We start from the raw sequence: 20,519 nt of genomic DNA, 5'->3' as shown, positions 1-20,519 counted from the left end.
AGGGGTTTTATTTGCTCTCGTTTTCAAATGCACCAACAGAAGCCAGAACAACAGGCATGATTTCACCACCACTCCCCTTTGACAAACACTTTTTTGAAATTCCAGTATCTGTGAACACTTAGTGTTTGAAAGACATCTTAAGATCAGGAGATTGATAAAATGCTGCCTGTTTGGGCATTTAACATGTTAATATCATCACCTGTTTCTTCTTGTCTTCAGATTAGAGTGTGTTAATTTTCTATATGCATATTGCATTATGCTTCTACCCTCTCCCACTCCAATAAATGAAAAACTGAGAGCGTTTGTAGTAACAATTACATTCAATAGGTCCTTATTAGGGCCTGTTGTATACTCTGCACTGCACTAGCTGCCTTAGGGATATTCCAAATAGGCATATGAGAGTTGCTGGCCTGTTTCAGACTGTTTTACTCATGAACTACTTAGAAAAGACTCAATCTCACTTGAGCCTAATTTGCTCATCTATGAAATGAACAGGATGGACTTGATGGCTTCTTTGTTTCTTTCGAGCAAATCTTGGTATCGTGTGGCTTTAAAAGACAGTATATAATTAAATGCCATAATGGGATATGGGGAACAATTACTGTGTCTGGTGAGTAAGGGAGTGGAGCGTCAGAGATCTAGGCCGGGGAAGGAATTCCAAGGCCACTGATTCCATGCACCTCATATTATGGATGTTAAAGAGACTCAAGAAGTTGAAATGGCTTGTACAGGGTCACATGGCTGGAAGGTATCTGAAGCAGGATTAGAAGCTAGATTGTCCCAGCTCCAAGTTCAGTGTCTTATTCGCTAGAGAGCCACCTTGACTGGGGTCATCTGGAAAGTTATATGAAAAAAAAATGGAGATGATGAGAACAGTGAAAGCATGAAGGAACAGATAATGAAAATGAGAGCTGTGGAAATGAGCTTGGATGTATGAGGACAGCAAGAAGGCATCCTTAGAATAGAGTAGAAAATACTCGGTAGAGAGAAGTATAAGAGAAGGCTGAAGAGATGAAGTCAGCATGAATAGCAGAATGAGAATTTTGACTTAATCTAGCATATGATAAAGAATAATGAAAGATCTTGAGTAGGGAAGCAGCATGATGAACAGATGTGTCAGTCCTCACTGGATATGTGTATGCTTTTTTTTTTTAGTACTTCAATAAGAAATTATACAAATTATTCCATTTATTTTGAGATGACTACATATGTATTTATTCATAATTAGTTTTAAAAGGATATTAAGGTTATTTTTAGTCAACTGAAATTGTTTTTAGTTATACTTAGTAAACTGGATAACTTGATTTAAAAAAAATAAACCACCTATATGGAGAGATAGAATGTTTATTTTGAGGTGAAGTAGATATATGTCTGCATCATTCTTAGAATTTGGGAGTGTGATGACGATCACCCTTTGCCACTGTATGTATGTATTAAGCACAATCCTTTTGTCAGCACATAGAAGCTATCTGATAATGTTCCTTCATTGTAAATGCTAATTTATGAAGTATGAGAAGTTATTTGGGGCAAAAGCTGATCCTTAAAAGATAAGGTTGAATTGGATATGTTGGGAAAAGGGATAACTGTGATATATTTGCTTGGAAGTCTCTATATAGTGGGAGAAATCGCATGTTTTTAGCTAAGTTAGATTTGGAATGGAGTTGGTAGCATGAATATGATGGGTATCCCAAATTAGGAAAAGCAAAAGGGAAAGGTCAGTTTGACACTAGTTTGATCTTGGGCTCCAAATGCTTTCAAGATCCTTTCTCCAAGGTGCTGAGAAGTGACTAGAAAAGTAGAGCCAGATAAAGCCTCTTCTTACAGAGGAGAGAGAAGTGGCTCTTGATGGGGTTTTGGTGTAAGAGAAAGGTATAGTTAGAAAGAGAACTTGGTATCGTATAGCACTAGACATGGAAGGAATCTTAGAGGGTCATCTGGTTTTTCCCTTTTATCTTACAGAAGACAAAGTTGAGGCATAGAGAGATGAAATGATTTGCCTAAGGTTTCATGGGGCAGAGGCAGGTCTCGAACCAAGTCCTCTAGCTTCAAATTTAAAGGTTCCTTTCCATTGATCAAAAGAAACATGGGCTAGAAGGAACTGAGTATAAGTGACAGAGGAAAAGATTCCAGAACTGAGGGCAGATTAAGAAGAATTATGTCCAAAGTCTGAGGCTGGACTCTGCTAACTCAGAGATTGTACCCAGAGAGTCCTCACACTGTAGCAGAATCAGTTCTTGTAACTACAACATCGGGTTGATGATGATGATGATACTACTGTGGACACACATATTTGTGGTTGTGAAATCACAGTTGCAGAGAGCTACTCCTTTCTCTAACTTGGGTGGCAACATATGCTACTATGAGTCCTATGGGAAAACCCCAAACATATCATTAAGGTTATGAGGGTTATGGTAGATGGGGACCAGGGATTGGTGTTCAGGAACAGATGTCAAGCCCCATGTGGAAGAGGCTGATTAGTCTGCTTCTGTCCATGATTTTGTGGAAAGGGAGGGTCTCATTCTCCAATTTGGAGCATGGGCAGACTTTCTGTAATTAGCTTTGCTCTGCCAAGTATCTGCTGAAGGGGAGCCTTTCTGAGTGGCTGTAGAACCATAGCTAGAGTCCATTCAAAAGGCATTAATTGGCGAAAGTGAGCCCTTTGTCCTGTCTGAGACTATATACTGATGGAGAGGGTAATAATTCAAAGGCATTGCACAGGCCATATAGTCTGATCTCACTTTTAATTGAGAACACTGAGGTCCCCAAAGATGAAATGACTCGGCCAAGATCATACAAGGTACATCGCAGTCAGAATTCAAGTTCTGTGATTAGAAATTCAATCCTCTTTCTACTCTGCTGCCTCCCAGGTAGTGATCCCAAAGAAACTAAGACTTTGAGGTGGCAGGGGATGAAGAGGTGACATTTGACTAGTGTGACACAATCTGGCTGTTTATTAGTCTTCCATGTATAGAGAAAGGAACAGATGATGAAGGTGGCACCAACAATTTATAGATTCTGCTACAGATGCTATTTTAATGAGCAATAAGACCTACTCAGCTCTTACAATTCTTTCCATTTCTTTTTGTAACTGGGTTGTATTTTCCAGCTCCTGTGTGTAGGGATGTAAATCAGAGCTTTATGTTGAAACTCTTCAACATTTAATTAATAGCTCTTGACAATATGGTGGTTGGTGATGTCATTAGTGTGTCATGAAAAGCTATAAAACGACAGTACGCATGTTGTGTTGAGTTTCTATTGGATTTGAAATAGTTGGAAAGTTTCCTAGAGCAATTCAAGACTGAATTTGTATTTGATGTTTGAGATTTGTAAAACTCTGGTACTTTGTAACTTAAGGCTTAGCCCTAAAAAACAGGCAGTATCGGATGTCTAGCCAAGTCAAATGAAAACCATAGCATTCTTCAACAACATTTTACTTACATCATTCATGTAAACAATACAGTAAGCGGGTGTTTTGCCAGAGTACTTTATTAATATGTAGAAAAGTACTCTACTTTGAATAAAATAAGAGATTGAGATTTAATTACTTTTCTTTTGTATTTTACCCCTGGATTTCCTTTTTCTTTTAAAATTTTTATTTATATCTTTTACTTTTATATCAACAGTGCTTGCCTAAACCTGGTATGATAGCAAGGTCTTTTCAAGATCTTACCTAGAAAATGGAATATTTGTCTTTGAAATGAAGCCAATAGTTTTGAAATTGTGGGGTGAACTTGGAATGTTTGGAACCTCACATGTAATGAGTGCTTAACAAATATTCATGAATTGAATTTTATGACTTGAATAAATGCATAGCTGACACGCTTGCTGCATCTGTAGATGACCCCAAATTGAGAAGGATGTATAACACATTACATGATGGCTAGGATGCAAGAAGATCTTACTGGACTAGAACATTAAGTTTAAAAGATGAAATTTAATGGAAATAAATGTCAAGCTGTACACTTACATTAAAAAAAATCAACTTGGTGATCAATAAGTATTTATTAAGCATCTGTTAAGTTTTGGGCAATGTGTTAGGCATTGGGGGTACAGATACAAAAATAAGATAGTTCCTGTCTTCAGGAAATTCACGTTCTGCTGGCAGAATGCAACATGTTCATTGATAAGTATTTATAGGATATGTATCAAATAAATATACTATGATATTTTGGGAGGTAGAGGAAGACCCTAAAGATCAGAGAATTCAAGAAGAGTTTCTTGGACGGCTTGGCTCTTGAGCTGAGCCTTGAAGAAGGCTAGGCGTTCTGAAGAGATGATGGTGAGGAGAGAGCATTGTAGGTGTGGAGGAGGACAGCCTGTGCAAAGTTATGGAGTCAGGAGGTAGGCTGTCATGTAAGGGAAATGCAGTTAGGCCAGTTTTCTTAGAATGTGGAGAACAAGGACTCTGATGAGTTGGAGAACGTCCAGATGAAGGCTTCTAGCCTGGTGTGAAAGGCCTTGAATCCACTTATGAGAATTAGAGATTGGTAGCCCATAGGAGACAGAGCTCCCAGTCAAATGATAGTCATCTTGAAGTTTTTAAAGAATTGTCAAGCAGAAGAGAAATCATGCTAGGTCTTTTTGTATCTAGGTAGGTGGCACAGTGGAGAGAAAGCTGGACCCCTGGAGTCAGGAAAACTGAGTTCAGATCTGGCCTCAGGCTCTTAGTAGCAGTGTGAGCGTTCCTTTTGTGGGCATGTAGTATTTATGCCTCGTTCTCTCATCTGTAAAAGGGGATAATGACAGTATGTTTCCCCCAGGGTTGTCATAAGGATAAAATGGTATTTGCAAAGCCCTTTGCAAACCTTAAGGTTCTGTGAAAGTGCTAGTTATTTTCATTATTGTGGTGGCAGTCATGGTTGATGGTGTTCGAGGTTGTGGTTGTTATTTCCCGAAGAGAGAAGCAGAAGCAAATAGAGGAATTTTTCAAGAAAAATTAGATCCAGATCACATCTAGGATTGATGCCAGGAAAAGCTTTCAAACAATTAGATTTACCCGGAAAGGGAATGGGTGCCCCAGAAGGTGGTGTGTTCTCCGTTACTGGAGGTCTTCAACGTAGGCTGGATAACCACTTATTTCTGTGTTGCAGTGGGATTTAATTTTGGAGTTTGGTTAGGCTAGATGTTCACTGAATTCTTATTTCAACTCTTAAATTTTGTGGTTCCTGTGATTCTCTTCATTCCTACCACCACTACCATCATCACTTCATGCCTTGATTCTTGTCATAACATTCTAGCTGGTCTTCCTGCCTTCAGACCTTCTAACTTTCAATCTTATATTAACTTTCAATCTTATATCACATTGTTACAATAAATTATGTTATTCTCATATTACAATCCATTTTAAATTCTAACAATAGAATATTCTGCTTTAAATGCTATTTTCATCACCCATTCCTTTTCTTATACTGTTTCACAATATACACAATGTTGTTTTTACCATCTTTGCACAATTAAAACACTATCGATCTTTCAAGGCCCAGTTCATGTCCCACATTCTCCAAGAAGTCCATGCTAATTAATCCCTATCTTGAATTTTTTAAAATTTTAAAATTTTTTGATTTTTGGTGGGGCAATAAGTGACTTGCAGCTAGTAAGTGTCAAGTGACTGAGGCCATATTTGAACTCAGGTCCTCCTGACTCCAAGGCCAGAGCTCTATTCACTGTGCCACCTAGGTGGCCCTCCTACCTTGAATTTTTACTGTGTGTGATAGTGAATGCCATATGATCTGGTGTTTCAGGTTTTCAGATCATTTCGTGAGAGTTAGTTTTCTCTTTCTATTGCAGTTAATAAAAGATGAAATGACTAAGGAAACAAAAGTTTGAGCTTCTGAGCATATTGATTAGTTAAATAATGCATGCCAGTTGCATAACAAATTGGGACCAGGCCTTCCTCAGCTCTGGCACCAGACCCTCAATACAGATTTTTATGCATTAAAAACAGTTGATCAAGGGGCAGCTAGGTTAGAGTGGATAGAGTACCTGCCTTGGAGTCAGGAGGACCTGAGTTCATATGTGGCCTCAGATACTTGACACTTACTAGCTGTGTGACCCTGGGCAAGTCACTTAACCCTTATTGCCCCACCAAAAAGCAAAAAATTTAAAAATTAAAAAAAATTCAAGGTAGGGATTAATTAGCATGGACTTCTTGGACAATGTGGGACATGAATTGGGCCTTGAAGGATCGATAGTGTTTTAATTGTTCACAGATGGTAAAAACAGCATTGTGTATATTGTGAAACAGTATGAGAAAAGGCAGACACTAGCTGTGTGACCTTGGACAAGTCACTTAACCCTAATTAACTCGCCAAAAAAAACCACCCAAAAAAACAATTAACCAAATTTTCTTATAAAAGAAAACAATTAACTAGGATAAAAAAATAGGTAATTTAATTTCTAGTTGGAGGGAAGATTAGGGGCTTTCTATGATGGGAAAGGGAATGGGTACAATTTCCTGAGATCAGAAAAAGAGGTGTTAAACTCCCCCTAAGTGTCTGTATTCAATCAAAGGAACATGGAAAGAATAAATGATTAACCACTATGAAGCCAGTTTTCAGAGAAGATGTGGCTTGAGGCATATAATTGTGAGAAAACTTCTTGTATCAGTCTTTGGATCTGACTGGGTTTTTGGTCAGCATAACCTAGGCTCTTGATTAAGGGTCTCTAAGCAGCAGGTGGAGGTGGTCCATCTTCTCAGCCATGCAGGGCTAGGTTCAAACAATGCAATGAAGCCTTTCAATAATTCCCATAATTGAATAAATTTTTTTTCATGAGACAGACATTAGACTAGATCCATAACTGAATAGGAAAAGAACTGAGCTAGATCCAGAATAGAGTCACAAGGTGGAGTCAGTGTGGTTTACTCAGTTCCTACAGTTTCTTCACTCTACCTATTTCCAAATCCACTGTGGTTCCTGCATGACAGTCATTACATTCTCTAGATCTGAGGTGATAAGCACACAGCTGGCCCACTGTACTCCCAAGTATGGCTCAAATCAGATTAAAGTGTAGTGGAGAAATATTTACGAAATACAAAAAAACAGGTAAGACATTTTAAAACTAAGTCAATATGTGACCCACAGGAATCCTTATGTATGGTTTATTATTTTCTGTTTGTTTGACCCGGCTGCTCTAGAACATGTAATATTAGGCACACAGTAGGTAGTGAGTACATACTTTTTGGTCAGTTGAAGTGAACTTTCAGAAACTGGAAAAAAACAGTTAAATCACTTAAGTGTTGAATATCTTAATGATTCAAGCACATTACATTATTATTATTATTATTTTTTACCCTGTATTGAGGCCAATAGAATCGAACCAGGTATGTCTTATACTTTAATTCATCCTATTAGTTGTTTTAATATTAAGAAACTGAGGGTCTCACCTAATTAACGTGGACTGGACAGTGGGCTTTTGCTCCGTCTTGCCAGTGGGTCTTGTGGGGTAACTTGTTTAACACATAGGAAAGCTCTTTCTTGGATTCTTATTCTCGCTTGTTCAACAAAGGTATTCATTTTCAAATGTGTGAGGTCCCTTAGAGTTTGGCTAGTAATACCATACTCTTTAACCTTCCCCAGGTGAAAAAGGTAAAAAGATGTGGTCCTAGGGATTCATTTTGCTTAGTAGTGTTACACTAGATTACAATGTGCTACTTGAAATTGGAAGATTTCAATTCTGTTTTCTTTCTAGAGCTTTTCCCAGTCCTAGCTGTTAAGATTTGTTTAGAGAAAAAATGCTAGCACACATTGAAAAGGCAGATTGGTACAGAGAACTCAGGATGAGACTCTCCGATTAAGTAATATGGTCTCCTGGAAAGGGTGCCAGATTTGGAGGTGGAGGACCTGGGTTTCAAAACCAGCTCTATCCTTTTTCAGTTCCAAGCAAGTCATTCCAATGTCTCTCATTTCCCTGGGCTTCAGATCCTCCTCCTGAGAGGCCCAGCTGGATGCTTCCCTTCCCAACTCTGAAATGCTGTTCTTTTCCAGTCCAGCCCATATGAAGTAATTCTCTTGCATTATAAATTAGGGCTTTTGAACTGATAGGAATCTTCTCTTTGAGCATGTTTAATAGGGTCAGATTGTTTTATCAGTATAGGAAGCTCCCAGATGAAGGACTGCTCTCTATCAATGCAAGGTGGTATTTTCTCTGCAACTTTTAAGTTGCTCAGTGCACAGAGTTTAAGTGACATACCCAGGGTCACATAGTTCTTGAGGCAGAAGTTTAAAAGCCAGGTCTTTCTGGCTCTGAGACCTGCTCACTGTAATGTCACCCTGCCTTAATGTTTTACAGAAGAAAAAGTCTTATTTGAACATTTGTGAAATGAGGATATATTTATGGATTGTTTTTTGAAATTCTTTTGATAAACTAGAATTTTTGAGTCTAGAAAGATTGTGGAGACTGTTCTATAGAGCATTTGCTTGATCTGATTGTTACAGGATCCCAGGTGTCTCTTCTCTGAACAAAGGTGTTTCCCCTACTATGCCTTGTACCCTTCGAATGACGATTGATATGTTAATTGGGCACGATCTTCTGAATGCTCGTTGTAATAGATGCTCTCTAGCTCTTGGCCATAATGTAGGATGAAGACTAGGAGACTGATTCATGGAGGTGAACAGAAGTCTAAGTGGATGTTATTGGTTTGAAGAAGTAGGAAGTGGGTGAGCTGTGATTGTTTTGTGTGCAGTACAGCTGCTGAAAATGAATTTTACTCCAACCTTGTGTGTTTTGGCTGCTGTATTGGTGTTGTGGCTAGAAAGAATTTCACAAGGCCAGGATAATTTTATTTTCACAGCTGTGGGAAGATAAAAAGAAGGCAGTTAGCTAGACCAGTCTCAGTAATTTTATGAGTAATATTGCCTCTTAGAAAAACCAAGGTGATATCTTCGTCACTTCTCTAGCATAATAAATAACACTGAAGTTCCTTATACACCTAAGATTTGCTGTCTTACGATCTATGATATTTACAGATTCAAATACGTAGAAATATTTTGAGGGTTGCATCTCACTTTGGCCAGAAAAATAAAATAAACTAGCATGTTGGATATGTGTACTACTCATTGTGCTACAGATGACAATATATTCATATGTATGTTTGTGGCTCTTTGGAATGCTTTAATTTTCCAGAGAACATTTTTTAATGCTTAGGAACCAATAATTTCAACATGAAATGAACAAAGAAATTTTCAATGCTCTTGGGAAACTCTTGCTTTGGATAAATTATGAGTAGAAATATCCCTGTTTCATAGACAGAGAAACTGATTTCTGTTAATTATATCACAAAGTGGCAACTCTTTTATACTCCCTTACATAAATCTTTCTCACATATTCCTTATATTTTTTTGTTTTGTTTGGAGATGTTCAAAGAAACTTTCGTAAAGAGGGATGCAAGAAGCATACTTTTATTATAAGTAAGCAGGAATTTGCTAAATTTCACCACAGGGAGAAAAAAAGCTACATGTTTCCCATATTTGACTACTTTTTTTTTTTTAATGGAATGCTTAGTTCACTTTGGTTCCCCATAGTAGCGATGACCATTCTGTTGGATTTAAAAATCTTTCAGTAGTGATGTGTAAGAGATACTGCTTTGAATGTCTCCATATAACTAAGATGAAATTGAAATAGCTTCTGTCATGGGAATCTTACTCTAAGATCAAATTCTTTCCATTAATACAACTTCAAATAAAAGCAGATGTGCAGACAATTTAGCCAACAGTGGCAGACATAGACTAGATGGATTATACATATGCAAATGTGTGCCACTTTTTAAAGCATAAATTCCATTGTTTTTTTTTGTTGTTGTTTTGTTTTTTTTGCATCTTGTGAGCAAAATAAAATTTCCAGCTAACTGGAACTTTATATTATTCAGATTTGTCGTCTTTCACAAATGCTTATTGACGTGAATAAAATTTCAGGAAAAGAGGGGCAAATTGTAAGATTAGTTGAGGTTAGCCATTTGATTGAAATAAAGGAAAAGAGAATTTGTAGACAATACGAAGAATTACATTCAATCACGTTGTCCATATTTACAATCATGAAAACTGAGGGCTGTTTTCATTGGCACCTCTGAGTCACTGTAAGACCTCAAATCACTAAATTAGTTTGAGCTTTAACTTTTCTGGGTCTCGGTTTCTTTGTCTGTATAAAGGGAGTGTTGTACCTGTTAACCTCGGAGCCTGCAGTTCCCAATCTGTGTGTGTGTGTGTGTGTGTGTGTGTGTGTGTGTGTGTGTGTGTGTGTGTTATTTGAGCCTCTTCTCAGAGTAATGTTTTTTAAATAATTGGAAGAAATGTTAAATTTCAGATAGAGATTAGTAAAAATAAAAATGTATTTTTTCCTCCATCCACGTTTGTGATTTTCCTAAATCTATCCACAGACCCTGCACCCTACATTAAGAACTCCTGTTCTGAGTAGTTTTTACAGATATTCTATACTTAGCTATATAAAAATAATAGAATTATGATTGTCAATTAGCAAGAAAATTGAAATAAACAGAATGTGCCAATTCCCAGAGTTTTCATTATAGCCTAGATTTTCCTGTAGTGAGAAATTTAGAGTGGGAAGAACCTTAGAAATAAAGCCTCGTCTATTCATATTATAGATGAGGACTCTAAGGCCTAAGGGGTTAAATGACTTGGCTAAGATAACTTAGTTCAGAGACATCAAACTGACACCAGTACTCCTTAGTTTGAACAGATCTAGATTAAAATGTAACTAGGAAATGTTTCACAAAATAATAAATTAAAAAAACAATATAAAATAGATATTAAGTTGTTAATAGATAATATTAATTAATTTAATTAATATGTTGCTCACAGGGATCTGTTTCTATTTCAGTTTGAGGACCACTGCCTTAGTGCTTTAATATTGGAACCCAGATGTATCACCCAGGTCACCTGGCTACTCATCCATTCCTTAAACCCGAATCACTCTTGGGCTCTGGGTCTCATTAATTGACCAACTATAGATCCCAGCCCAAACCTTGCAGTGGTCATTGTTTGGGCTCTGATGGCTCAGAGTGAGTATAAGTAGCAATTGTTTCTGTTTTGGCCAGAAATCCCCTAGGGTCTTCCTCCTCACCCCCCACTGATTTTTTTTTTTTTGCTGGGTAAAAGAGGCCATTCTCTGCCTCATTTCTTACCTAGCCTTAATCACTGAATGGGCATTGCCTCAAACAGACCTGGGTAAGACTTTAGTTTCAAAAGGCCAAGATCTGTCACTGCTTCTGGGGCCATCTCCAGTCAGCCTGATCTATATCTTGCCACTGGACTCAGATGGCTCAGGGGAAGACTTTGTACAGCCCTCTTTCATTTAAATCCAATCCACTTGCAAATCATGACATCACTTTTCTGAAGTCTTGGTTCTCTTTGAGAACAAAAGACAAACACTGAATGATCTTGCTAGATACATACCACACAGCTAAATAGTATCTTAAAAGGGACTTGATGTAACAATAATGTTTGAGTTGGAAGACAGTTCATGATTTCTACCAAATGTGTTTCAGTCCTAGTAATGGAGCAGAGATTAGAACTCAGCGCTGTTAAATTTCAGTGCTTTCTCTACTGGATTATGCTGCTTTTTTGTCTTTTCCCTTATTACTGGAGCCTGCCCCCAGGAGTTTTAAACTTAACATTTATAGGAGGTCAAATGGACTTTTATACCTATAAATGATTTAAAATTCTCCCATTCTCCAAGTTGAATTTATAAATATCAATTCAAATATTCCAAATCATGAAGAATAAATGTTTTTAATTATGGAATTTAGGGAAGCCATAGTGTAAAATATGCTTAAAGTCAGGAAAACTGAATACTCTTCTACCTCAGCTACTGACCCCATTGACCAGATCACTTAACCTTTTGCCGCCTTTGCTCCTCCCTATATAAAAAGGGCACTGGGCCTGGAGCCAGGAAGACCTAACTTCAAATCCAGCCTCAGAAAGTTACTAGCTGGGTGTCCCCGGACAAGTCACTTAATCTTGTTTGCCACAGTTTCCTCATCTGTGAAAATGAGCTAGAGAAAGAAATGGCAAACCACTCCAGTATCTTTGCCAAAATAGGGTTATGAAGAGCCAGATGTGACTGAAAATGAATAATGATAACTACTTATCTCACAGTGAAATGATAATTGTTTGTCATACAAAATTGTTTTGAGTTTCTCGGAAGAGAGCAATCATTCTCTGTATCATATTTCCATGATTTGCTGAGAACTTTTTATTCTTTGATTAAGCAAACTTTTACATTCACTGTCCTTACTGAAAATAGTATTCCATAGCTCTTTCTCTCTCTGCCTCCTCCTCCTGGAAAGCCCTTGTGACAGTGAGCTGATGATTTTGTTACTGTATTGGGTAGTTCCAGTAGTAAATACAGTTTATTAAAGTAAAACTATGAAAAGGCTTTAATTACCTGTCCTCAGTGATTTCTTTTAGGGGCTGAACTTTTTGCCTTTTTATAGCTTAATGTAATGTTCTAGTGTAACCTGTGTATATATATATATATACATATATATATATGTATATATATAGATATCTAGATAGATATATACCTATGTTGTCTAAAGAGATTGAACTGCTTGCCTGTCTGACACGTTTAATAGATCCCAGCCCTTTTCCATGACATCATTATTATAACAGACTTCTTTGAGAACATGAACAGCTGCTGTGTGCTTTTTGTGTGTGCTATATTGTGCACACCGCGGGCAGCTTTTCAGTTCTGTAGAAATGAGAGACCTCCTTGATGTTAGCAAATGGACCAAACTCTGAGCTAAGAGGTTATTAATGAACTTAGTCATGGCATAGTGCGTATGTTTGCAACATTTCTTTGTGCAACTGAAGACAACACATAGCCACGAATTGCTAGTCGCATTGACTAGGAGGTATTTTTCTTTCCCGCTTTGTGCAGACTGATTTAACATGAGAAAAACAGACTGTTAACCAAGATAGCCACTTTTCAAATGGACTTCATTTAAGGACAACATTTGAATTAGACTAAGATTATTCCAAATTTCTGATGAATTTTTTTCGGCTCTTGTTGGTATAATCTTTTACTTCATTTCTCTAAAGACTTTGAAAGCTTAAGCTAGATTAAGGATTTCTCATTCCTTCTTTAGAATAGTTAGAATTGAGATTCTTTTAACTCTTGTGCCAAGAAATGCAGAGTTCTTGATTGATGTTACATGGGTATTGACCCATGTAGTATGTAGAAAGAAAACAATGAAAAAAGTCAGTTATATTTAATTGTTGACCATGCTTTCAATTCAGAAGTTTTCGTATCTCATTTGACTCACTTTTCTAGAAAATATAGAAAATACTTGAATGGATCCATTTGTTTAATGCTTGTCCATATCCTTCCACTGTCACCTTAAGAAAGCCCACATTTCTGGAAATCTTCACTTGGTTCATAGGTTTGGAGGATCAAGGAATCTCAAAGGACATCTAGTTTAGCCTTAGACATTACACGTGAGAGAGAGAGAAGCTTACTAAGGTCAATGATTTCCTCATGGTCACATAAGTAGTAAGCGTCAGAGGCCAGATTTGAACCTAGGTACTTGAGACTCCAGAATCAGTTGTCTTTATACCATACTGTACTGCTTTCTTATGCTGGCTTTTCAGAGAGGATCACAGTGGAAACCGATATTAGAGACCATGAAGTCCATCTCCCTTATTTTCCAACTCCAAGAGGTTAAGTATTGCCGAGGGTCATACAATAAATGTCTGAGGTAGCAATGGTTCCCAGTTCTTTGGGCAATAGCAAATATGGACTTTACTAAAAGAGATAAACAGGGAAACTATCTTTTAGTGAAAGGTACCATAGACAGTAAATTAATAGTGACACTAAACATGTGTGAACTCAATGCCATGGCATCTAAATACTTAAAGGAAATGCTAAATGAGAAAAATGGAGAAATAAGTAAACTGTAATAGCCAAGCCCAATCTGAATCTTTTGAGACCTAGACAAATCTAATAAAAAAAATAAAGAGGAATAAGAAAAAGTACTTGAATGGAATTTTAGAAAAAGAAGATGCAATAGACCTTTAAAGATTATTGAGTGCAAATAGAGGAGTATACATATTTTTCAGCTGTGCGTGGCACCTTTACAAAAAATTGACCCTGTATTAGGCTATATTATAAACACATTGCAGAAAAAGAGAAGTATTAAACATATCTTTTAGTGGCCACATTGAAAGGAAAATTATATTAAAAATTACCACTGGATGAAAAATTAAAAATTAGAAGTGAAATAGCTAAAGAATTACTGGGTCAAAGAACAAATCATAAAAACAGTAGATTATTTCATTCAAGACAATTACAAGTATGACACCACATCAAAATTTGTAGAATGTAAGCAAAGCAATTTTTAAGTAAAAAATATTTTTAAACACTTTCATCCACAGAATAAAGAAAAAATAGATCAACAAATTGGATATACAATTAAAAAACTAGAAAATCATCAAATTAAAAGGAATTAAACATGTAAATTATGAAAAAAATCAATGAAGATAATGAAATTAAAAACAAAACTCATTGAACACTAGGAAATGTTTTTTTAAACAGTGAAACAAAACTAGTTCATTTAACTTTTTTCAAAAAAGGGGTAGATAAAATGGACAATTTTGATACATAAAATTAAAAAGTTTTAACACAAATGAAATCAGTGTAGCTAAAATTAGCAGGGAAACAAGTAACTGGGAATAAATCTTTACATTTTTATTATATAAATTTTTTTATATATATATATATATAATATATATATATATATATATATATATATATATATAAAAGGAACTGGTTCAGATTGGTAAGAATTAGAGTCATTCCCCAGTTGATAAATGATCAAAGGGATATGAACAGGAAATTTTCAAAGAAAGAAATCTGTACTATCTATAGCCACATTAAAAAAATGCTGTGAACTCACTAATAATTACAGAAATGCAAATTAAAGCAATTCTGAGATTTCTCCTCACATTGAGGTTCTCCATACACATCAGTAAGGCAAATTTGACAAAAACTCATCAGGAACCTTTATTAAGTAATAAATTATATGCCAGGCACTGTGCTACATAAGCACTGGTAATATAAACACAAGAAAAAAGAAAGTCCTGTTCTTCAGTAGCTTACATTCAAATGCAGGAAGACAAACACATAAAAGGAAGATAAAAGTGTGTCTCAGGGAGAGATGAACTTATTTCCAGTGTGTAAGTCTAGGTGTAGAGTGAGCTTCCAAAGCAAAGCTCTCTTAAACATCACAGAGAAAGTTCAGGAAAGTCAAGAGTGTAACCTGGAAAGAAATATGGGAAAGGAAGATGACAAATTTGAAAGAGTTGTTCGAAAACAGGTCTATTTTATTCAAGTGAAGTTGTGAATTGGTCCAGTCATCGTGGAAAGCAATTTGAAACATACCCTTTGATCCAGTAATGCCACAACTAAGTCAAAGAAATTAAAGATTATAATATATTTATTGATTAAGTGGAATATTACATGTTAGAGATGAAGACAAATGATGGTTTCAGAGAAACATGGCAAGACTTGTATGAACTGAGTAGCGTGAGCAGAACCAGGGAAACAATTTATATAATAACAATAACAACATTATAAAGACAATTAACTTTGAAAGATGAAAGAACCTTGATTAGTGTAGTAACCATGATTCCAGAGGGCCAAAGATGATGAAGCATGCTGTATACCTCCTAAAAGAGAGGTCATAGATTCAATTTTCAGAATAATTCATATATTTTTAGACATGGCTAATGAAAGAATTTTTTTGGCTATGCATTTTTGTAACAAGGGTTTTGTTCCCTTATTTTTCAATTGGAAGCAGATACTTGGGAGAAAAAATAAATAAATTTTACTTAAAAAAAATTAATGGAGTATCTCCCCCCCCAAAAAAAACCCTGCAAAACCAAAAGAAAGAAAACATGGGGGTTGTTTTTTTTTTTCCAGGCAAAAGCTTATGATCATTACAAACACTGCACATTTTCCTAATCCATTCTGTTCTTCTCTTCCTCTGCCTCTTCATTTCTAGGCCTAGCTCATTGTCCATCCTCAGTGTCTGTCTATATTGATGAACCATCAGCCTGGGTTGTCCCCAACTGCATAGCATAGTTTGGACAATAGGCCATCTTCACCCTTTTATTTTCTTCCTCTTAAGTGTTTTAGGGGTAGATGCAATCAGGACAAAGTCATCTGCAAAGAGGAATGTCTGGAAGATTGACCATCCGCAAGGAATTCCTCTTTCATTTGGACTCTAAACTGCATGTCTTTCATGAAGGCAGAAAATATTTTTTTATTTTCTACTTCTTTTCCATTTTTTAAAAAATAGAATTTTATTAATGTTTTGTTTTTATATTTCCTACATTTCCCTCCAAAAGCACCATCCCTTATGATAAATATTTTTGAAAGAAAAAGAGGAAAATAAAAAAAATCAGCAAAATTAACACATATTAAAAAAAAGGAAAAGAAAAGACATGTTCAGTGTTCCACACCTTGTCTGACTCCTGTCTAACTTCTGCAAAGGAATGGGCATGGTAGAGTGGGAGATATCTCTTGATTCTTCTTTGGAACCATGCTTGTTTGTAATTTTATATCATTTAATTTTGTTTGTGCTTGTTTGTACCATTTATATTGTGATAGTCTCTATGTATATCATTTTCTTGGCTGTGTTTGCCTCATTTTGTATCACTTCATTTAAGTTTTTTGTGGTTTCTTACAGAGCAGAAAAATTCCATCACAGTCATGTATCACAGTTTGTTGAGTAATTCTCAAATTGATGGGTATCTACTTTGTTTTTCCAATTCTTTGTTACCACAAAAAAGTATTGCCATAAATATTTTGCACTATATAGATGTCTTTTTTTTTGGTCAATGACCTCCTTGGGTTATATGCCTAGATGTGGCATCTCTGGGTCAAAAATATGGGCATTTTAAGCACCTTTTTTTTTGCTTAATTGCTTTCCAAAATGGTTTTATTATAGCTTTAGATATAGGTATGCCTGTCTTCTTATAACCTCTCTAAAATTGGCCATTCCCATTTTCGGGCACCTGTGCCGATTTGATGAGTGTGAGGTAAAATCTCAAAGTTAGTTTAATTTGCATTTCTCTTATTAGTGATTTATAATATTCTTTCATGTGATCAATAGTCTGCACTCTGTAATTCCCTTTTTGAGAACTAATTGTAAATATCCTTTGACTCCTTATCTATTGGAGAATAGCTTTTGTATGTTTCTGTTAGTTTTCTCTGCCTACCGAATATTAAATCATTATTAGAGGAATATGATATAAAGTTTTTCTCCCCCGCAGTTGACTCCTTTCTTCATCATAGATACATTGGTTTTGTTTTGCAAAAGCTTTTCAGTTTCCTGTAGCCTAAATTGTCTATTTTTTTTTGTGATTGCTTCTATCTCTTGTTTGGTTAAGAAATCCATTTGCTATGCATAGCTGTGGAAGACATGTGATCTTGTCATCTTCTTTTTTCATAGCATAATCTTTAATATTCAGGTAATATGTTTCTTGAATTAATTGTGGAATATGATATGCATTGGTAGTGTAAGCATTATTTCTGTAAAACAGTTTCCCAGTTTTCCCAGCAGTTCTTATGTAATAGGGAATTCTTTCCTAAGTAATTGTATTTTGGCATTTATCAAACACTGAGTTATTGAATTCCATTACTTACTTTCTCCTAATGTGGTTATTTTTGATGAAGTCCTACTGTCTCTTTGTAAATACTACTTCCCTTTCTAGATATGAACTAGTTATCTCTTTTGTGATTTTTTTCCTAAAAATTTCCCAGGAATTAAAGTCAAACTTACTGGCTTATAGTTTGCAGACTGTTCTTTCTTCTTTCTTTATTTTCTGAAAATCAGGACATTTGCCCATGTACAATCTTGTGATAGGTTTATTTTTTCCAAAGTCTGATCAAATACTACTGATGATGGCTCAGCAGTGTCACCTTCGAAAGTTCTTTTGGCATCCAAGGATGTATTTCATTTGTGTGGGATGACTTGGATTAATACCCAGGGCCACTACATGCTTTCTTACTACCTCCTTGTACAGCTTGGGTATCAACTCCATGTTACTGTTTTTTCTATTTGTCATCTCTAGTACAAAGGGCATTCTCCCTTTTTGTGCATAGCATGAAATTCTTCATATATATGTATGTGTGTGTGTGTGTGTGTGTGTGTGTGTGTGTGTGTATTTATACAAAATCCTTCTATCCACTTCTTGCACTTCTGTCTTGCAAGACCATGTGGCCCCTCTCCATCTTGTTTTCCTCATAAGGAAAAGATGAAAAGTTCAGTGGCCTGGGCAAGTTCGACTGGGTGAACCAAGGACCATCTCCCCTTGCCTGTGCTTCACTTTATATTAAAAATCAAAAGGTTTTCCAACAGTGATCTTTGTTCTTACAAATTTCAAAAAGTCTTGTATGATTTTGATAAATACTTGAGAGGTAGCTTTCCTTGAGAAGAGCGCTTAAGGTAGTGTTTTTCTTTACTGAATCACTTTTAAAAGCAATCAGCCAGTAAGCACAGTGAGATCTTGTATTCATTGCTACTTTCACTCAGTTATGTGACTGGGAATATGTTCCATAGAATATAATTTATAAATGAATAGTTGTTCCCTTATCATGTATTCCCTTTATGTGTATGTAGGTTATTGTCACATTAATTTTGTAAAATAAATAGAAAATAGGCATATGAATTAGTATTGCCTTATGTTCTCTTGGTTAACTTTTTTTTAAAATTAGCAACAATAGATAAGATTATTTTAAGCCTTTGGTATCCTGCTCACTTTTTTGTTCTTCAGTTTACTTTTATTTCTCATGGAACACAATCAGGATAAGCAGTCTGTTGTCTCAAATGAGGTTCACTTTTACAGAGACTAAGCTTAAGGCAATGGAAATGTTATCAAATCCTGTGGATCATGGTACAAGTATCTTGTCCTCTCCAGTGTGCTGAGATTAGCTGCATTTCCGCAGAGAGCAAGGCTGTAGTCATGGGAATGTTGTGAGAGACAGTATCTCCTGCCTAAGAATCTTGTCTTCTCAATGTTCTTTTTTTTTTTAAGTTTGAATATTTTATTTTTTCCAGTTACATGTAAAAATATTTTTGACCTTCACTTTTACAATTTTGAATTCCAGATTATCTCTCATCCTTCCTACTCACACCTCTCATTAGAAGGCAAGCAATTTGATAAAGGTTACCTATGTGCAGTCATCTGCCCTCTTTAAATTACCTTGAAAATTGGTTTCTCAGTACTCTTAAAACTGTCACTGTTGACCAGAACTTCTTTGTATATTTGGTCCAGTTCACCTGTTATTTCTGTCTTTGTTTTCTTTACTGCCATTTTTCCTTCATGTAGTACTTAGGGGACCGTGATATTTTACTGCAAATGCATTTCTACTGTAACTAATAGAGGAGAAAATAGTTATATGAATCTCTTAAGGTTCTATTTTCATCTCTTTGATACTTTCCTTCTGGTTTCATTCTTTTGTCTCCTTGGAATGATTTTGCATAGTTGGGTCTCCCCTCAAGCTTTCTGTAAACTCTCTCCCCATTCCCTACTACTTCTTTGCCTGTTTTATGAACTGTTGGTGATCTTCTGCTACCCACTTCTGTAAAATTTTAGAAATAAGTTAATGCCATGTCAGTGTTGTCTCTGGGTGCTGTAGCTCTCTGTTCAGTCAAATCAGATGTTTAGGGGTTAAGGCAGTTTCTTTTGATGGTTGATTTCCATTGATTTAATTTCCTTAGAAAGTAGTCACAGCCCATGTAAATGTCTGTTCTTTTATCCCTTTCTCACTTTTTTCTCCAGACAGTGTTGCTTAAATAGGTTGGAGATGAGCTGCCTACATTGAATGTCATACCTCTTAATTTTTATCTTTGCATTGTGTTGATTTTGCTCTTTATTCTTATCAGTCGACAGTTGGAGTACATATAAATGACTGACCTGGAAATCACTGTCACATTAGCAAACTGTAGTAACTAGTCGTTGGTTATAAGCAATTTCTTTCTGCCTTAGAAGTCCAGTTGTTACAGTTTGCAGGGATAAACTAGCTTCATGTTGTATTTTCTTTAGCATTAGAGCAGTGGCAATGCTTTGTAAACATGTTATATAAATAAGATTATGAATAAGATTTAAGTTCAATGATAGTTATTTTGTTGGGGAAAAACTTTAGTTTTAAAGTGGCTTATTACTTTTAGCAGCACCTTTTTTCTTATAATGCTGTGGTTCTGGGGGAAAAAAAAAAACCATTCCCTCCGTGAATATAGTTCGAAGCCAACCAGTAATGCCTATGAACATTGTAAGACGGTTTATGGTTAATTCCTAGAAATCTTTCATGAAAAAATCTAACCTGAATTCTATTTACATTTCTAACACTGTTTCTAACTCTGTGTTAAATTTGTTTACTTTAAAGCATAAATATTTCTCAGTGACATACTGTTTGTAATATGTAATCCAAAAATGGTTTTTTTTTTACTTTTAGATTTCTAATTTTAAAAGAAGTTAAATTACTATATTTTAAAAAAAAAT

At 35.8% G+C, this 20,519-nt stretch overlaps 1 protein-coding gene across 1 annotated transcript in view; it reads left to right on the top strand.

Moving 5' to 3' along the window:
• The window catches only part of BMPR1B (bone morphogenetic protein receptor type 1B), a 277,054-nt gene that overhangs the window by 418 nt on the left and 256,117 nt on the right, over positions 1–20,519 (top strand). The window lies entirely within an intron of this gene.

This window comes from Phascolarctos cinereus, unplaced genomic scaffold, assembly GCF_003287225.1.
Source record: "Phascolarctos cinereus isolate Bilbo 61053 unplaced genomic scaffold, phaCin_HiC Scaffold_9;HRSCAF=440, whole genome shotgun sequence".
Lineage (NCBI taxonomy): Eukaryota > Metazoa > Chordata > Mammalia > Diprotodontia > Phascolarctidae > Phascolarctos > Phascolarctos cinereus.
This window is presented reverse-complemented; position numbering and strand designations above follow the sequence as displayed.